At 44.6% G+C, this 14,301-nt stretch overlaps 7 non-coding genes across 7 annotated transcripts; all 7 read right to left on the bottom strand.

Annotated features, from left to right (window-relative positions):
* Nucleotides 1-1,693: 1,693 nt before the first annotated feature.
* trnap-agg (transfer RNA proline (anticodon AGG)) lies at nt 1,694-1,765 on the bottom strand. Its single transcript has one exon. It is a non-coding gene; the product is annotated as a tRNA-Pro (tRNA).
* A 1,700-nt stretch (nt 1,766-3,465) lies between these two features.
* trnap-agg (transfer RNA proline (anticodon AGG)) lies at nt 3,466-3,537 on the bottom strand. The gene has a single exon. It is a non-coding gene; the product is annotated as a tRNA-Pro (tRNA).
* A 1,700-nt stretch (nt 3,538-5,237) lies between these two features.
* On the bottom strand, nt 5,238-5,309 carry trnap-agg (transfer RNA proline (anticodon AGG)). Its single transcript has one exon. It is a non-coding gene; the product is annotated as a tRNA-Pro (tRNA).
* A 1,700-nt stretch (nt 5,310-7,009) lies between these two features.
* trnap-agg (transfer RNA proline (anticodon AGG)) lies at nt 7,010-7,081 on the bottom strand. The gene has a single exon. It is a non-coding gene; the product is annotated as a tRNA-Pro (tRNA).
* Nucleotides 7,082-8,781: 1,700 nt separating this feature from the next.
* trnap-agg (transfer RNA proline (anticodon AGG)) lies at nt 8,782-8,853 on the bottom strand. The gene has a single exon. It is a non-coding gene; the product is annotated as a tRNA-Pro (tRNA).
* Nucleotides 8,854-10,553: 1,700 nt separating this feature from the next.
* trnap-agg (transfer RNA proline (anticodon AGG)) lies at nt 10,554-10,625 on the bottom strand. The gene has a single exon. It is a non-coding gene; the product is annotated as a tRNA-Pro (tRNA).
* Nucleotides 10,626-14,097: 3,472 nt separating this feature from the next.
* On the bottom strand, nt 14,098-14,169 carry trnap-agg (transfer RNA proline (anticodon AGG)). The gene has a single exon. It is a non-coding gene; the product is annotated as a tRNA-Pro (tRNA).
* Nucleotides 14,170-14,301: the final 132 nt, after the last annotated feature.

Raw genomic sequence — 14,301 nt, forward strand, 5'->3', positions numbered from 1 at the left:
GCGGTTTCCATTGATCGACTTTTCGATTTCTGGCTGAAGTCCACATTTGGACACCTTCTGCAGGCCGGCACGCCATTGAAGGCAGAAAGAATGCAAGCCATCTGCTCGTTGTGACCTTCCACATGCTGATATCCCTTAGGCATTCTTGAGAGACCTTAACATCAAAGTTTTTGATCATTTCAGACCTTTGCAATGTTTTTGGCTAGGCTGTGGTTCCGCCAAAGCTGAATCAAGGCCATGGCCAGATGGAGCATGCCGAGTTTTGTGATGCTGCCTCAAATGGCTTAGATTTTATTCACCTTTGAAAAGGAGCATTGGCAATGACTCAGCAAAATGCACTTTTTAAAAATCACTGTCGAAGCCGGGCGCGCCACCCCTTTAACCTATCTCCAGCAAATTCACTGGCTATCAACTAGGCCTTGGTCTGATAGAGCCCACTGATTTGCTTAACCTGTGAAAACCACACTGGCAATGACATTGCAAAACACACTTAAAAAAACTCCAACATGCATGTGCATCAAAGAGTTGACCTAGCCGTACAAAACTCAAGGACTCTAATCCAGGCATTGGACAGATGGATGACATTAAGTTTGTAAGCCCTAGCTTTAAAGTTGCTGGTTGGGTGACACTGTGCATTTCTCTTTAGAAAGAGACGTCTGATAGAGCCCACTGCTCGTTGTGGCCTTCCACATGCTAAGCTCTCTTAGACATTCTTGAGAGGCCTTACCATCAAAGGTATGATCATTTCAGCCCTTTGCAATATTTTTGGCTATGCTGTGGTTCCGCCAGAGCTGATTTTCCAACTTCACCATACATGGTACTACAATATGTGTCTCTAATATTTACCGAAGCTCAAGCCAGTTCTGGTCCCTTAGATCTTCCACCCTACAAAGTTTAGTCGCAAGGCTAATCTAATTTGATTGTTACAGTTAAGACAGCATATTTAAATAGCCTGAGAAAAAACCCTCCTAAGTCTAGCGCGCTAATACTTTGACTCAGCAAAATGCACTTTTTAAAAATCACTGTCGAAGCTGGAGCGCGCCAGCCCTTTAACCTATCTCCAGCAAATTCACTGGCTATAAACTAGGCCTTGGTTGATAGAGCCCACTGAGTTGCTTAGCCTGTGAAAACCACACTGGCAATGACATGGCAAAACAAACTTTAAAAAAAACCCACAATGCATGTGCATCAATGAGTTGACCTAGCCGTACAAAACTCAAGGACTTTATTCCAGGCATTGGACAGATGGATGACATTAAGTTTGAAAGCCCTAGCTTTAAAGTTGCTGGTTGGGCGAAACTGTGCATTTCTCTGTAAAAACAGACGTCAGGTTTAGGTGAGTGTTACCTAAGTAAATTCCTTAAAACCTAACAAGCAAATTCTGGCTTAGATCACCAGGACAGGAAGTGGGCACTCTAGTATTTTCTGAAGTTGGACACTACTTAGCAAAATTTTAAAGGAGTTAACTCGCTCTAACATCAGTCAGAGATTTGAGACGAAAGGGGGCTTGTCCGGGACCTTTCACACCCGAAGCGAGAACCATACCTCTAGACCAACAAGCCTTTTCACACCTCCCTATAGTCCCCTTTTTACTGGACAGTTGAAAGAAACAGAAGTCTGGGGCCCAGCACTCTTCAGAAAGGGCCACTCATAAAATGGTGCCAGACGCCTGTGGATCTAAAGTAAGGAAACGGGGCTCGTCCGGGATTTGAACCCGGGACCTCTCGCACCCTAAGCGAGAATCATACTCCTAGACCAACGAGCCCGTTTCGGCGGTTTCCATTGATCGACTTTTCGATTTCTGGCTGAAGTCCACATTTGGACACCTTCTGCAGGCCGGCACGCCATTGAAGGCAGAAAGAATGCAAGCCATCTGCTCGTTGTGACCTTCCACATGCTGATATCCCTTAGGCATTCTTGAGAGACCTTAACATCAAAGTTTTTGATCATTTCAGACCTTTGCAATGTTTTTGGCTAGGCTGTGGTTCCGCCAAAGCTGAATCAAGGCCATGGCCAGATGGAGCATGCCGAGTTTTGTGATGCTGCCTCAAGTGGCTTAGATTTTATTCACCTTTGAAAAGGAGCATTGGCAATGACTCAGCAAAATGCACTTTTTAAAAATCACTGTCGAAGCCGGGCGCGCCACCCCTTTAACCTATCTCCAGCAAATTCACTGGCTATCAACTAGGCCTTGGTCTGATAGAGCCCACTGATTTGCTTAACCTGTGAAAACCACACTGGCAATGACATTGCAAAACACACTTAAAAAAACTCCAACATGCATGTGCATCAAAGAGTTGACCTAGCCGTACAAAACTCAAGGACTCTAATCCAGGCATTGGACAGATGGATGACATTAAGTTTGTAAACCCTAGCTTTAAAGTTGCTGGTTGGGTGACACTGTGCATTTCTCTTTAGAAAGAGACGTCTGATAGAGCCCACTGCTCGTTGTGGCCTTCCACATGCTAAGCTCTCTTAGACATTCTTGAGAGGCCTTACCATCAAAGGTATGATCATTTCAGCCCTTTGCAATATTTTTGGCTATGCTGTGGTTCCGCCAGAGCTGATTTTCCAACTTCACCATACATGGTACTACAATATGTGTCTCTAATATTTACCGAAGCTCAAGCCAGTTCTGGTCCCTTAGATCTTCCACCCTACAAAGTTTAGTCGCAAGGCTAATCTAATTTGATTGTTACAGTTAAGACAGCATATTTAAATAGCCTGAGAAAAAACCCTCCTAAGTCTAGCGCGCTAATACTTTGACTCAGCAAAATGCACTTTTTAAAAATCACTGTCGAAGCTGGAGCGCGCCAGCCCTTTAACCTATCTCCAGCAAATTCACTGGCTATAAACTAGGCCTTGGTTGATAGAGCCCACTGAGTTGCTTAGCCTTTGAAAACCACACTGGCAATGACATGGCAAAACAAACTTTAAAAAAACCCCACAATGCATGTGCATCAATGAGTTGACCTAGCCGTACAAAACTCAAGGACTTTATTCCAGGCATTGGACAGATGGATGACATTAAGTTTGAAAGCCCTAGCTTTAAAGTTGCTGGTTGGGCGAAACTGTGCATTTCTCTGTAAAAACAGACGTCAGGTTTAGGTGAGTGTTACCTAAGTAAATTCCTTAAAACCTAACAAGCAAATTCTGGCTTAGATCACCAGGACAGGAAGTGGGCACTCTAGTATTTTCTGAAGTTGGACACTACTTAGCAAAATTTTAAAGGAGTTAACTCGCTCTAACATCAGTCAGAGATTTGAGACGAAAGGGGGCTTGTCCGGGACCTTTCACACCCGAAGCGAGAACCATACCTCTAGACCAACAAGCCTTTTCACACCTCCCTATAGTCCCCTTTTTACTGGACAGTTGAAAGAAACAGAAGTCTGGGTCCCAGCACTCTTCAGAAAGGGCCACTCATAAAATGGTGCCAGACGCCTGTGGATCTAAAGTAAGGAAACGGGGCTCGTCCGGGATTTGAACCCGGGACCTCTCGCACCCTAAGCGAGAATCATACTCCTAGACCAACGAGCCCGTTTCGGCGGTTTCCATTGATCGACTTTTCGATTTCTGGCTGAAGTCCACATTTGGACACCTTCTGCAGGCCGGCACGCCATTGAAGGCAGAAAGAATGCAAGCCATCTGCTCGTTGTGACCTTCCACATGCTGATATCCCTTAGGCATTCTTGAGAGACCTTAACATCAAAGTTTTTGATCATTTCAGACCTTTGCAATGTTTTTGGCTAGGCTGTGGTTCCGCCAAAGCTGAATCAAGGCCATGGCCAGATGGAGCATGCCGAGTTTTGTGATGCTGCCTCAAATGGCTTAGATTTTATTCACCTTTGAAAAGGAGCATTGGCAATGACTCAGCAAAATGCACTTTTTAAAAATCACTGTCGAAGCCGGGCGCGCCACCCCTTTAACCTATCTCCAGCAAATTCACTGGCTATCAACTAGGCCTTGGTCTGATAGAGCCCACTGATTTGCTTAACCTGTGAAAACCACACTGGCAATGACATTGCAAAACACACTTAAAAAAACTCCAACATGCATGTGCATCAAAGAGTTGACCTAGCCGTACAAAACTCAAGGACTCTAATCCAGGCATTGGACAGATGGATGACATTAAGTTTGTAAGCCCTAGCTTTAAAGTTGCTGGTTGGGTGACACTGTGCATTTCTCTTTAGAAAGAGACGTCTGATAGAGCCCACTGCTCGTTGTGGCCTTCCACATGCTAAGCTCTCTTAGACATTCTTGAGAGGCCTTACCATCAAAGGTATGATCATTTCAGCCCTTTGCAATATTTTTGGCTATGCTGTGGTTCCGCCAGAGCTGATTTTCCAACTTCACCATACATGGTACTACAATATGTGTCTCTAATATTTACCGAAGCTCAAGCCAGTTCTGGTCCCTTAGATCTTCCACCCTACAAAGTTTAGTCGCAAGGCTAATCTAATTTGATTGTTACAGTTAAGACAGCATATTTAAATAGCCTGAGAAAAAACCCTCCTAAGTCTAGCGCGCTAATACTTTGACTCAGCAAAATGCACTTTTTAAAAATCACTGTCGAAGCTGGAGCGCGCCAGCCCTTTAACCTATCTCCAGCAAATTCACTGGCTATAAACTAGGCCTTGGTTGATAGAGCCCACTGAGTTGCTTAGCCTGTGAAAACCACACTGGCAATGACATGGCAAAACAAACTTTAAAAAAAACCCACAATGCATGTGCATCAATGAGTTGACCTAGCCGTACAAAACTCAAGGACTTTATTCCAGGCATTGGACAGATGGATGACATTAAGTTTGAAAGCCCTAGCTTTAAAGTTGTTGGTTGGGCGAAACTGTGCATTTCTCTGTAAAAACAGACGTCAGGTTTAGGTGAGTGTTACCTAAGTAAATTCCTTAAAACCTAACAAGCAAATTCTGGCTTAGATCACCAGGACAGGAAGTGGGCACTCTAGTATTTTCTGAAGTTGGACACTACTTAGCAAAATTTTAAAGGAGTTAACTCGCTCTAACATCAGTCAGAGATTTGAGACGAAAGGGGGCTTGTCCGGGACCTTTCACACCCGAAGCGAGAACCATACCTCTAGACCAACAAGCCTTTTCACACCTCCCTATAGTCCCCTTTTTACTGGACAGTTGAAAGAAACAGAAGTCTGGGTCCCAGCACTCTTCAGAAAGGGCCACTCATAAAATGGTGCCAGACGCCTGTGGATCTAAAGTAAGGAAACGGGGCTCGTCCGGGATTTGAACCCGGGACCTCTCGCACCCTAAGCGAGAATCATACTCCTAGACCAACGAGCCCGTTTCGGCGGTTTCCATTGATCGACTTTTCGATTTCTGGCTGAAGTCCACATTTGGACACCTTCTGCAGGCCGGCACGCCATTGAAGGCAGAAAGAATGCAAGCCATCTGCTCGTTGTGACCTTCCACATGCTGATATCCCTTAGGCATTCTTGAGAGACCTTAACATCAAAGTTTTTGATCATTTCAGACCTTTGCAATGTTTTTGGCTAGGCTGTGGTTCCGCCAAAGCTGAATCAAGGCCATGGCCAGATGGAGCATGCCGAGTTTTGTGATGCTGCCTCAAATGGCTTAGATTTTATTCACCTTTGAAAAGGAGCATTGGCAATGACTCAGCAAAATGCACTTTTTAAAAATCACTGTCGAAGCCGGGCGCGCCACCCCTTTAACCTATCTCCAGCAAATTCACTGGCTATCAACTAGGCCTTGGTCTGATAGAGCCCACTGATTTGCTTAACCTGTGAAAACCACACTGGCAATGACATTGCAAAACACACTTAAAAAAACTCCAACATGCATGTGCATCAAAGAGTTGACCTAGCCGTACAAAACTCAAGGACTCTAATCCAGGCATTGGACAGATGGATGACATTAAGTTTGTAAGCCCTAGCTTTAAAGTTGCTGGTTGGGTGACACTGTGCATTTCTCTTTAGAAAGAGACGTCTGATAGAGCCCACTGCTCGTTGTGGCCTTCCACATGCTAAGCTCTCTTAGACATTCTTGAGAGGCCTTACCATCAAAGGTATGATCATTTCAGCCCTTTGCAATATTTTTGGCTATGCTGTGGTTCCGCCAGAGCTGATTTTCCAACTTCACCATACATGGTACTACAATATGTGTCTCTAATATTTACCGAAGCTCAAGCCAGTTCTGGTCCCTTAGATCTTCCACCCTACAAAGTTTAGTCGCAAGGCTAATCTAATTTGATTGTTACAGTTAAGACAGCATATTTAAATAGCCTGAGAAAAAACCCTCCTAAGTCTAGCTCGCTAATACTTTGACTCAGCAAAATGCACTTTTTAAAAATCACTGTCGAAGCTGGAGCGCGCCAGCCCTTTAACCTATCTCCAGCAAATTCACTGGCTATAAACTAGGCCTTGGTTGATAGAGCCCACTGAGTTGCTTAGCCTGTGAAAACCACACTGGCAATGACATGGCAAAACAAACTTTAAAAAAAACCCACAATGCATGTGCATCAATGAGTTGACCTAGCCGTACAAAACTCAAGGACTTTATTCCAGGCATTGGACAGATGGATGACATTAAGTTTGAAAGCCCTAGCTTTAAAGTTGCTGGTTGGGCGAAACTGTGCATTTCTCTGTAAAAACAGACGTCAGGTTTAGGTGAGTGTTACCTAAGTAAATTCCTTAAAACCTAACAAGCAAATTCTGGCTTAGATCACCAGGACAGGAAGTGGGCACTCTAGTATTTTCTGAAGTTGGACACTACTTAGCAAAATTTTAAAGGAGTTAACTCGCTCTAACATCAGTCAGAGATTTGAGACGAAAGGGGGCTTGTCCGGGACCTTTCACACCCGAAGCGAGAACCATACCTCTAGACCAACAAGCCTTTTCACACCTCCCTATAGTCCCCTTTTTACTGGACAGTTGAAAGAAACAGAAGTCTGGGTCCCAGCACTCTTCAGAAAGGGCCACTCATAAAATGGTGCCAGACGCCTGTGGATCTAAAGTAAGGAAACGGGGCTCGTCCGGGATTTGAACCCGGGACCTCTCGCACCCTAAGCGAGAATCATACTCCTAGACCAACGAGCCCGTTTCGGCGGTTTCCATTGATCGACTTTTCGATTTCTGGCTGAAGTCCACATTTGGACACCTTCTGCAGGCCGGCACGCCATTGAAGGCAGAAAGAATGCAAGCCATCTGCTCGTTGTGACCTTCCACATGCTGATATCCCTTAGGCATTCTTGAGAGACCTTAACATCAAAGTTTTTGATCATTTCAGACCTTTGCAATGTTTTTGGCTAGGCTGTGGTTCCGCCAAAGCTGAATCAAGGCCATGGCCAGATGGAGCATGCCGAGTTTTGTGATGCTGCCTCAAATGGCTTAGATTTTATTCACCTTTGAAAAGGAGCATTGGCAATGACTCAGCAAAATGCACTTTTTAAAAATCACTGTCGAAGCCGGGCGCGCCACCCCTTTAACCTATCTCCAGCAAATTCACTGGCTATCAACTAGGCCTTGGTCTGATAGAGCCCACTGATTTGCTTAACCTGTGAAAACCACACTGGCAATGACATTGCAAAACACACTTAAAAAAACTCCAACATGCATGTGCATCAAAGAGTTGACCTAGCCGTACAAAACTCAAGGACTCTAATCCAGGCATTGGACAGATGGATGACATTAAGTTTGTAAGCCCTAGCTTTAAAGTTGCTGGTTGGGTGACACTGTGCATTTCTCTTTAGAAAGTGACGTCTGATAGAGCCCACTGCTCGTTGTGACCTTCCACATGCTAAGCTCTCTTAGACATTCTTGAGAGGCCTTACCATCAAAGGTATGATCATTTCAGCCCTTTGCAATATTTTTGGCTATGCTGTGGTTCCGCCAGAGCTGATTTTCCAACTTCACCATACATGGTACTACAATATGTGTCTCTAATATTTACCGAAGCTCAAGCCAGTTCTGGTCCCTTAGATCTTCCACCCTACAAAGTTTAGTCGCAAGGCTAATCTAATTTGATTGTTACAGTTAAGACAGCATATTTAAATAGCCTGAGAAAAAACCCTCCTAAGTCTAGCGCGCTAATACTTTGACTCAGCAAAATGCACTTTTTAAAAATCACTGTCGAAGCTGGAGCGCGCCAGCCCTTTAACCTATCTCCAGCAAATTCACTGGCTATAAACTAGGCCTTGGTTGATAGAGCCCACTGAGTTGCTTAGCCTGTGAAAACCACACTGGCAATGACATGGCAAAACAAACTTTAAAAAAAACCCACAATGCATGTGCATCAATGAGTTGACCTAGCCGTACAAAACTCAAGGACTTTATTCCAGGCATTGGACAGATGGATGACATTAAGTTTGAAAGCCCTAGCTTTAAAGTTGCTGGTTGGGCGAAACTGTGCATTTCTCTGTAAAAACAGACGTCAGGTTTAGGTGAGTGTTACCTAAGTAAATTCCTTAAAACCTAACAAGCAAATTCTGGCTTAGATCACCAGGACAGGAAGTGGGCACTCTAGTATTTTCTGAAGTTGGACACTACTTAGCAAAATTTTAAAGGAGTTAACTCGCTCTAACATCAGTCAGAGATTTGAGACGAAAGGGGGCTTGTCCGGGACCTTTCACACCCGAAGCGAGAACCATACCTCTAGACCAACAAGCCTTTTCACACCTCCCTATAGTCCCCTTTTTACTGGACAGTTGAAAGAAACAGAAGTCTGGGTCCCAGCACTCTTCAGAAAGGGCCACTCATAAAATGGTGCCAGACGCCTGTGGATCTAAAGTAAGGAAACGGGGCTCGTCCGGGATTTGAACCCGGGACCTCTCGCACCCTAAGCGAGAATCATACTCCTAGACCAACGAGCCCGTTTCGGCGGTTTCCATTGATCGACTTTTCGATTTCTGGCTGAAGTCCACATTTGGACACCTTCTGCAGGCCGGCACGCCATTGAAGGCAGAAAGAATGCAAGCCATCTGCTCGTTGTGACCTTCCACATGCTGATATCCCTTAGGCATTCTTGAGAGACCTTAACATCAAAGTTTTTGATCATTTCAGACCTTTGCAATGTTTTTGGCTAGGCTGTGGTTCCGCCAAAGCTGAATCAAGGCCATGGCCAGATGGAGCATGCCGAGTTTTGTGATGCTGCCTCAAATGGCTTAGATTTTATTCACCTTTGAAAAGGAGCATTGGCAATGACTCAGCAAAATGCACTTTTTAAAAATCACTGTCGAAGCCGGGCGCGCCACCCCTTTAACCTATCTCCAGCAAATTCACTGGCTATCAACTAGGCCTTGGTCTGATAGAGCCCACTGATTTGCTTAACCTGTGAAAACCACACTGGCAATGACATTGCAAAACACACTTAAAAAAACTCCAACATGCATGTGCATCAAAGAGTTGACCTAGCCGTACAAAACTCAAGGACTCTAATCCAGGCATTGGACAGATGGATGACATTAAGTTTGTAAGCCCTAGCTTTAAAGTTGCTGGTTGGGTGACACTGTGCATTTCTCTTTAGAAAGAGACGTCTGATAGAGCCCACTGCTCGTTGTGACCTTCCACATGCTAAGCTCTCTTAGACATTCTTGAGAGGCCTTACCATCAAAGGTATGATCATTTCAGCCCTTTGCAATATTTTTGGCTATGCTGTGGTTCCGCCAGAGCTGATTTTCCAACTTCACCATACATGGTACTACAATATGTGTCTCTAATATTTACCGAAGCTCAAGCCAGTTCTGGTCCCTTAGATCTTCCACCCTACAAAGTTTAGTCGCAAGGCTAATCTAATTTGATTGTTACAGTTAAGACAGCATATTTAAATAGCCTGAGAAAAAACCCTCCTAAGTCTAGCGCGCTAATACTTTGACTCAGCAAAATGCACTTTTTAAAAATCACTGTCGAAGCTGGAGCGCGCCAGCCCTTTAACCTATCTCCAGCAAATTCACTGGCTATAAACTAGGCCTTGGTTGATAGAGCCCACTGAGTTGCTTAGCCTGTGAAAACCACACTGGCAATGACATGGCAAAACAAACTTTAAAAAAAACCCACAATGCATGTGCATCAATGAGTTGACCTAGCCGTACAAAACTCAAGGACTTTATTCCAGGCATTGGACAGATGGATGACATTAAGTTTGAAAGCCCTAGCTTTAAAGTTGCTGGTTGGGCGAAACTGTGCATTTCTCTGTAAAAACAGACGTCAGGTTTAGGTGAGTGTTACCTAAGTAAATTCCTTAAAACCTAACAAGCAAATTCTGGCTTAGATCACCAGGACAGGAAGTGGGCACTCTAGTATTTTCTGAAGTTGGACACTACTTAGCAAAATTTTAAAGGAGTTAACTCGCTCTAACATCAGTCAGAGATTTGAGACGAAAGGGGGCTTGTCCGGGACCTTTCACACCCGAAGCGAGAACCATACCTCTAGACCAACAAGCCTTTTCACACCTCCCTATAGTCCCCTTTTTACTGGACAGTTGAAAGAAACAGAAGTCTGGGTCCCAGCACTCTTCAGAAAGGGCCACTCATAAAATGGTGCCAGACGCCTGTGGATCTAAAGTAAGGAAACGGGGCTCGTCCGGGATTTGAACCCGGGACCTCTCGCACCCTAAGCGAGAATCATACTCCTAGACCAACGAGCCCGTTTCGGCGGTTTCCATTGATCGACTTTTCGATTTCTGGCTGAAGTCCACATTTGGACACCTTCTGCAGGCCGGCACGCCATTGAAGGCAGAAAGAATGCAAGCCATCTGCTCGTTGTGACCTTCCACATGCTGATATCCCTTAGGCATTCTTGAGAGACCTTAACATCAAAGTTTTTGATCATTTCAGACCTTTGCAATGTTTTTGGCTAGGCTGTGGTTCCGCCAAAGCTGAATCAAGGCCATGGCCAGATGGAGCATGCCGAGTTTTGTGATGCTGCCTCAAATGGCTTAGATTTTATTCACCTTTGAAAAGGAGCATTGGCAATGACTCAGCAAAATGCACTTTTTAAAAATCACTGTCGAAGCCGGGCGCGCCACCCCTTTAACCTATCTCCAGCAAATTCACTGGCTATCAACTAGGCCTTGGTCTGATAGAGCCCACTGATTTGCTTAACCTGTGAAAACCACACTGGCAATGACATTGCAAAACACACTTAAAAAAACTCCAACATGCATGTGCATCAAAGAGTTGACCTAGCCGTACAAAACTCAAGGACTCTAATCCAGGCATTGGACAGATGGATGACATTAAGTTTGTAAGCCCTAGCTTTAAAGTTGCTGGTTGGGTGACACTGTGCATTTCTCTTTAGAAAGAGACGTCTGATAGAGCCCACTGCTCGTTGTGACCTTCCACATGCTAAGCTCTCTTAGACATTCTTGAGAGGCCTTACCATCAAAGGTATGATCATTTCAGCCCTTTGCAATATTTTTGGCTATGCTGTGGTTCCGCCAGAGCTGATTTTCCAACTTCACCATACATGGTACTACAATATGTGTCTCTAATATTTACCGAAGCTCAAGCCAGTTCTGGTCCCTTAGATCTTCCACCCTACAAAGTTTAGTCGCAAGGCTAATCTAATTTGATTGTTACAGTTAAGACAGCATATTTAAATAGCCTGAGAAAAAACCCTCCTAAGTCTAGCGCGCTAATACTTTGACTCAGCAAAATGCACTTTTTAAAAATCACTGTCGAAGCTGGAGCGCGCCAGCCCTTTAACCTATCTCCAGCAAATTCACTGGCTATAAACTAGGCCTTGGTTGATAGAGCCCACTGAGTTGCTTAGCCTGTGAAAACCACACTGGCAATGACATGGCAAAACAAACTTTAAAAAAAACCCACAATGCATGTGCATCAATGAGTTGACCTAGCCGTACAAAACTCAAGGACTTTATTCCAGGAATTGGACAGATGGATGACATTAAGTTTGAAAGCCCTAGCTTTAAAGTTGCTGGTTGGGCGAAACTGTGCATTTCTCTGTAAAAACAGACGTCAGGTTTAGGTGAGTGTTACCTAAGTAAATTCCTTAAAACCTAACAAGCAAATTCTGGCTTAGATCACCAGGACAGGAAGTGGGCACTCTAGTATTTTCTGAAGTTGGACACTACTTAGCAAAATTTTAAAGGAGTTAACTCGCTCTAACATCAGTCAGAGATTTGAGACGAAAGGGGGCTTGTCCGGGACCTTTCACACCCGAAGCGAGAACCATACCTCTAGACCAACAAGCCTTTTCACACCTCCCTATAGTCCCCTTTTTACTGGACAGTTGAAAGAAACAGAAGTCTGGGTCCCAGCACTCTTCAGAAAGGGCCACTCATAAAATGGTGCCAGACGCCTGTGGATCTAAAGTAAGGAAACGGGGCTCGTCCGGGATTTGAACCCGGGACCTCTCGCACCCTAAGCTAGAATCATACTCCTAGACCAACGAGCCCGTTTCGGCGGTTTCCATTGATCGACTTTTCGATTTCTGGCTGAAGTCCACATTTGGACACCTTCTGCAGGCCGGCACGCCATTGAAGGCAGAAAGAATGCAAGCCATCTGCTCGTTGTGACCTTCCACATGCTGATATCCCTTAGGCATTCTTGAGAGACCTTAACATCAAAGTTTTTGATCATTTCAGACCTTTGCAATGTTTTTGGCTAGGCTGTGGTTAGGCCAAAGCTGAATCAAGGCCATGGCCAGATGGAGCATGCCGAGTTTTGTGATGCTGCCTCAAATGGCTTAGATTTTATTCACCTTTGAAAAGGAGCATTGGCAATGACTCAGCAAAATGCACTTTTTAAAAATCACTGTCGAAGCCGGGCGCGCCACCCCTTTAACCTATCTCCAGCAAATTCACTGGCTATCAACTAGGCCTTGGTCTGATAGAGCCCACTGATTTGCTTAACCTGTGAAAACCACACTGGCAATGACATTGCAAAACACACTTAAAAAAACTCCAACATGCATGTGCATCAAAGAGTTGACCTAGCCGTACAAAACTCAAGGACTCTAATCCAGGCATTGGACAGATGGATGACATTAAGTTTGTAAGCCCTAGCTTTAAAGTTGCTGGTTGGGTGACACTGTGCATTTCTCTTTAGAAAGAGACGTCTGATAGAGCCCACTGCTCGTTGTGACCTTCCACATGCTAAGCTCTCTTAGACATTCTTGAGAGGCCTTACCATCAAAGGTATGATCATTTCAGCCCTTTGCAATATTTTTGGCTATGCTGTGGTTCCGCCAGAGCTGATTTTCCAACTTCACCATACATGGTACTACAATATGTGTCTCTAATATTTACCGAAGCTCAAGCCAGTTCTGGTCCCTTAGATCTTCCACCCTACAAAGTTTAGTCGCAAGGCTAATCTAATTTGATTGTTACAGTTAAGACAGCATATTTAAATAGCCTGAGAAAAAACCCTCCTAAGTCTAGCGCGCTAATACTTTGACTCAGCAAAATGCACTTTTTAAAAATCACTGTCGAAGCTGGAGCGCGCCAGCCCTTTAACCTATCTCCAGCAAATTCACTGGCTATAAACTAGGCCTTGGTTGATAGAGCCCACTGAGTTGCTTAGCCTGTGAAAACCACACTGGCAATGACATGGCAAAACAAACTTTAAAAAAAACCCACAATGCATGTGCATCAATGAGTTGACCTAGCCGTACAAAACTCAAGGACTTTATTCCAGGCATTGGACAGATGGATGACATTAAGTTTGAAAGCCCTAGCTTTAAAGTTGCTGGTTGGGCGAAACTGTGCATTTCTCTGTAAAAACAGACGTCAGGTTTAGGTGAGTGTTACCTAAGTAAATTCCTTAAAACCTAACAAGCAAATTCTGGCTTAGATCACCAGGACAGGAAGTGGGCACTCTAGTATTTTCTGAAGTTGGACACTACTTAGCAAAATTTTAAAGGAGTTAACTCGCTCTAACATCAGTCAGAGATTTGAGACGAAAGGGGGCTTGTCCGGGACCTTTCACACCCGAAGCGAGAACCATACCTCTAGACCAACAAGCCTTTTCACACCTCCCTATAGTCCCCTTTTTACTGGACAGTTGAAAGAAACAGAAGTCTGGGTCCCAGCACTCTTCAGAAAGGGCCACTCATAAAATGGTGCCAGACGCCTGTGGATCTAAAGTAAGGAAACGGGGCTCGTCCGGGATTTGAACCCGGGACCTCTCGCACCCTAAGCGAGAATCATACTCCTAGACCAACGAGCCCGTTTCGGCGGTTTCCATTGATCGACTTTTCGATTTCTGGCTGAAGTCCACATTTGGACACCTTCTGCAGGCCGGCACGCCATTGAAGGCAGAAAGAATGCAAGCCATCTGCTCGTTGTGACCTTCCACATG

Source organism: Electrophorus electricus, chromosome 23 (genome assembly GCF_041902795.1).
Source record: "Electrophorus electricus isolate QZ-2024a chromosome 23, ASM4190279v1, whole genome shotgun sequence".
Classification (NCBI taxonomy): domain Eukaryota; kingdom Metazoa; phylum Chordata; class Actinopteri; order Gymnotiformes; family Gymnotidae; genus Electrophorus; species Electrophorus electricus.